The sequence below is a fragment of the Rosa chinensis genome, chromosome 3, assembly GCF_002994745.2.
Source record: "Rosa chinensis cultivar Old Blush chromosome 3, RchiOBHm-V2, whole genome shotgun sequence".
In the NCBI taxonomy this organism is placed as follows: Eukaryota; Viridiplantae; Streptophyta; class Magnoliopsida; order Rosales; family Rosaceae; genus Rosa; species Rosa chinensis.
This window is the reverse complement of record NC_037090.1, coordinates 12,442,520-12,448,430: the sequence shown is the minus strand read 5'-3', so window position 1 is coordinate 12,448,430 and position 5,911 is coordinate 12,442,520. Positions and strand designations below refer to the sequence as shown.

At 36.8% G+C, this 5,911-nt stretch overlaps 1 pseudogene; it reads right to left on the bottom strand.

Moving 5' to 3' along the window:
• Positions 1-3,404: 3,404 nt before the first annotated feature.
• Positions 3,405-5,710, bottom strand: LOC112194132 (annotated as a pseudogene).
• Positions 5,711-5,911: the final 201 nt, after the last annotated feature.

Here is a 5,911-nt window from a genome sequence, read left to right as displayed (position 1 = left end):
TAGACCATCATTGTTAGAGTGGGTTAAAGATGTTGTTTTCATGGAGAAGGTCCTGTGATATAGACGATCCAACACCTGCGCTATCGTACGCAATGGGAAATTATATTATTGTCCCGAATTATGGCGATTCATGTTGATGTTATTGGCTCGTATGATTTGTAGTTATTTTTTATCGGTCTTAATTTAATTTTTCTTTGTTTTTTCACCCATACATAGTCCCCACCAAATTTGAGTGATATTATTGGCTTGCAACACCACATGGCAGTGCCACGTAGTACTCTTGGACCACAAAATAATCCTCCTAACACAACTAGTTCGTCTCCCCTACACTAGGTTTTGATTGGTCAATTCCCTTAGGAAGAAAATCTAATTATCACAATAATCATAAGCATATACAACTCCTCTTTCATTTCAACAAGCCCTCACAATCACGTGCTCCGTTTTTTTCATTTTTTTTTTGCATTCTAATACCAGATAAATCGTAATATTGGAGCGAGGGATTGTAATGATCAAAATGAATGATTGCATGATGAAACTCAAATTAGACCGGTGATAAGATCGTAGTGGTGAAGTATACTAGTCCTCCATTCTTAATTTTAAAGATAAATTGTGAAGCGGAAATAGTTTTGTTCCACATTTTTTCTAATTAATTCATGTATTTATTATATATATAGACACTTTTGGGTCGCATATCCACATCTCAACCGTTCAGTTTTTAGGTATTAATGTATAAATCATCTCTGCAAAATTTCAGCCAGATTGATGATGTTTAAGGTATGTAACTCGCTTAAACCAATGGATGAACTAAATCTGTCCAATCTGAATCATATTAGCTTTAAAGCTGTTATCAATGCCTTAACGACCATCAATTTGGTTAAATCTTTACAGAGATGATCTATACATTAGTACCTAAAAACTGAACGGTCGAGATGTGGATATGCGACCGAAAAGTGACCATAAACTCTAAATGCTCACTTTAATTTCAGAGCGAGGGCTCGCTCTAGATAGGATCTGATATATAATACATAATGGTTCTATTCAGACCTCTAAATTTTTTATTTGAACCTCTCACAGTTTTTTTCCTCACCGGTAGTGTTAGGGAATGTTAGCAAATTAGTTCTTGTAGTTTGAATCATTTTTCATCTAGTGTTTATAATGTCGATACCTGTGATTAATGATCAAGGATTAATTTAAGACATTTCCTTGTATTTTATATCTCTATCCTTGATTGCTAAACTGAAAATAGGGACGACTAGACCGAAAATTTGACAATCTCCGCATTTTTTTTCTTTTTTTGAAAGGGGCTTTGGCCGTCTCCGCTGCTCCGCATTTTCAACCAAACAAGCGTATGGGGTCCTCCTATGGTCTTTGGATTGGTGAGGAAGAAATAAAATAAGCGTCTCCTAGTCATCTTTTCATACATTTACAGTCAACGTTCACTGCCCAAGTTGAAGAAATAAAATTACACAACAATGTTCAAGGTTGATGACATTTAAAGAAATGAAATAAACTCAATTATTTGGGTTTGCTTGAGATAGTCCTAATAATTTATCAAATCCATTCCCCATGAAATTAGTTTCCAGGGAGTGTTCGAAGAACCGCTTATTTTCCCATTATTTTTTTTTTATAATGTTTTTATTATTATTCAATTAGGTAGTTGGAATCTATGACTTTGAATGGTTTGTTTTCTATGTCAGATTATTCTCTATATATTGGTGATGTAGACTGCAATGACTGTTTGAACAAATTAAGAAAAATGTGTGACAAAGAGAAGATTAATATGGGATCAGCTCTTCTAAGTAATTACAATTTTGTATCTATTTGTTTGATTAATCAATTAAACTTGTCCAAATTTCTACTCTAATCTCACTATCAATCAATGTCACATGGCATTGATTGCGCCACTTCCATCTCTCACACTAGGAAAGACGGCATATTCTCCATTTCCTGAAGATATTGACTTGTAATTATGTGTATGTGTTTGTGTGCGTGTGTATATAAATACACATAATTACCTTAAGAATTTGAGAATTTTTATTACTTTATGTACATTAGTATATGACCTAATTCAATAATTTCAACAAGGTTTCAACAGTTGATTCTTTAGATTCTTATGCAAGAATTGTGTAAATTGTAAGTGGACTTTGACTTTAAATTCCGATTTATGATATAAATACACATAATTACTTTAAGAATTTGAGAATTTTTATTACTTTACGTACATTAGTATATGACCTAATTCAATAATTTCAACATGATTTCAACAGTTGATTCTTTAGATTCTTATGCAAGAATTGTGTAAATTGTAAGTGGACTTTGATTTTAAATTCAGATTTATGATTTATTTAATTATCGTTTCATTTATCGAGCATTGATTGGTTTCGAATATTATTTGGTTTGGATTATATTTCAAGCATTATTTATAACTATTTGCATTTCGCTAAGCTTGGAAAAACATGGCTAGCTACTGTTCTTAATTCTATCCCATGTAGTCAATGTCACGTATTAGTCACTAGTCTTCATTTAGTCTTTGCATATGCTTCCAAGTCATCGGATCCTACTAGCCAAAAAATCAATGCAGCCGACATTTGAGAAGAACATATTGAATGGACATAATTAACACTAGTCCAAGTCAAGGGTTGGACTGCCATTGTCACACTCATCCCAACAATTACGACATTATATCAAATATGAATTTCATTTTACAACTGAAACAGAATGCCATCGAAAATTAAGCTCGAGCAAACTGAAGACGGAAAACGCTCCAGAATAGCACACCTCAAACAAATCAAAAACTACATCAAACATTCTTATATCAAGAAATATGGATCAGCTTCAACTTAACCCAAAGTTCTTGGTCTTGCAAATCTAAATCATAAAATTCAACACTAGCAAAAAATAATTTGATATGTTAAGCTAGGTCATTTGTGATGAGTATGTTAGGAAGGTTGTGAATATGGCCAAAAATAAGCAACAATATATTCTGCACGTATTTACACATCAAACTGTTATACTATGTGCATCAAAGTGTAACTTACACACTCAAGTCCAAAAAGAGTCTTATCTCTGAAAGGTAGTAAACAAAACCATCAAACTCATATTGAGTTTTAACTAGCAGCACACATTTGTATTGAGCAATCCAAAACATGCCATCGCTATAACTCGAGAATGATACTTCACCATCTACTAAAACTTCATTATTGTTTCTCAAGGGTTTAAAGGATGGAAGATGTAATTAATTGTTGAAACCAAACTCTATACTTATGTTCCTTAGGAACTTGGGTACAAATATTTGCATGTAAACTTTCACTCCTGTGATCTCAAACAGTATTTCATGAACAAAACCTCATAAAAGAAACCACAAACACAAAAACGGATAAAGAAATAAAAAATCTGATCAAATTCTATCTAGTTGAAGAAGAATTAGAGTAGCAGCTCGTCCTATCAAACCTGGGATTCACCACCACAAGTACCTTCCCCTCTTTATACCACCCAGTCTACCAAAACCAACTCCCCGGGCCTCGCGTTGGGCTCAATGGGCCTCCGCCCGCATACCACCTCCAGCAAAAGCGCGCCAAACGCATACACATCCGAACCCGTACTAGCCTTCCCGTTTCTCGGCAACTCCGGAGCCAAATACCCGAGCGTACCCACGACCCGAGTCGTATTCGAGTTCGACCCCTGTTCATGCAGCCTCGCCAACCCAAAATCCCCAAGCCTCCCATTCATTTCACTATCCAGCAACACATTGCTGGCCTTGACATCTCTGTGAACCACAACCTGCTCAAACCCTTCGGGTAGATAATGAAGCGCAGAAGCAATCCCCTTTATAATCCCAAACCTCTGTTTCCAACTCAACACCCATTTCAGCTCATCAAGCATCCAAGCTTCCATTTTCCATGTAATCATAGAAAAGCATTAGGTCGCCTCGTCGGCGACACCATCCCAGTAATTGGACTAGATTTCTATGGCGGAGCCTACCTATGCTTGCGATTTCCTCCACGAATTCCCTTAGACCCTGTTTCGAATCGTTCGAGATTCGCTTGACGGCTACTTGGGTTCCTTTGAATACTTGGCCGAACCCGCCTTCGCCGAGGAGCTCTTTTCCTCTGAACCCTTTTGTGGCCTTTTTCAGTTCTTGGTAGGAGTATCTGTGTGGGCCGAGCTCGAGCTCCCATGACTCCATTGGCTCGGTGTTCTTGAGCTTCTTGATGAATAAGTAGACGGATAAGGAGATTACAGATGGAGTGAGAGCAATGGCTGCGACTGAGACTCCGATTTTCAGAGCTGTGTGATTTTTTTTTGGGTTTTGGAATTTTAGGAAGAGAGGCCAGATGAAGGGGTTGGGGCTGTCCATCAATCTTGAAGCTCCAGCCAAGAATGTAGTGGGACATAGCAAGCAGACCTGTTGAAGCTGAGAACCCAACATACATAAACTCATACGGAAGCTTTCGTATTGGAAGCTGTGTTGAGGCTCAGCATACAGGGCCATAAGGAGGACCAATTGTACATGCGAAAATGTGAGTCCAGTTCATATTGTGTATGTACTTAAAGTTCACATTACAGAAGTGATATATAGTTTGATATCTACATTGTTAGTGATGCTAAATGAGCTGCATTTTATAATGTAGTTTTCTTTTCTCATTCTGCATTGTGGTTGTTGAACTTGAGTATCATTGGTTTACAAGTTATAAAATTGCATTGAAGTCTCATGTGCACTAAGGATAGTGACTACATCTGATCTAACATGATTTCTTGTCAAGTAATTAATAGTTGTCCAAGTGGGAGAATGTAAGAAGTAATTTGGACAAACAAATTAATTACCTCAAGCATTGACAGTAATTGTGACCAAGCAGAATAAGTTACTAAGAGATCAATTTGTAATTTTGGACCTTGATTAAGTTTTGTGTTGGCTGGATAGATTGCAGGATAAGGTAACTTGAAATGGCCTTAATATCAGGTCAGTTATAGCCTTATAGGTAATGTGGTTATGGGATAGAGTTAGAGTAGGACTCAAACACTTTTGATGGGTTAGTGGATTGATATACTCTAAGTCTCTAACCACTATATAAAGGGGGTACCTGCAGTAGCTTTAGTACGTGAGTTAAGCACTCTTCCCATTGAGAGTTCACATTAAGCATTCTGCAGAAGATCTTCTTTTTACTAGCTCCAGTCTTCATCCTAGCTGCCTCAGTTCATCAGAATGGATCCACAAGGTTTACTTCTATTATCTTAGTTTTGAGCTTGAATACTTTGAGTTGCTTTTGTATTGGTTGTAATGCATGTTGTGTTTAAATGTTTTGTGGCTTAGCAGTACTACTTGATTGTAATGTAAGGTTTCAACAGTATAAGCAATTGTCAGTCCTGGAATGGTTTTCAAACAAGCATAAAAATCAAAGATCAAGTTTCTGTGTTCAGAAAAGTCTATCTCAGTGGATGAGTAGCTTGTACTGCTAGCAAACAATCACTTTCTAGATCAACATTGGTAACTTGCATCTGCTGAAGTAGCTCTACTCCCATCTTGATTGTCAACGCTCAACATACTGTGCAGAGGCAACATAATTACATGATGTGAGAAATCAGCTATAAACTCACCATTTGCATTCCTTAGAACACTTCCAACACCCCCAGATGTTGAGGATGGCAAGAAAGCGCCATCAACATTTAATTTTAGCTTGTTGTGCATGTGAGGCTTCCAATGCTTGCTCATATGTGACTTATGCCCTTTATTTTCACTACCATGCACTGCTTTATACTCCTCGTACCACACCATACAACTTGAGAGAATTGTTTGAGGGGACATTGAAGTTTCAGACCATAACATAGAGCTTCGATTTCACATAGCCCATATCACTATAAGTAATCTTTCAAAAATATCAGCCTTTAAAGTGCACGCTTTCTCAACCATCCA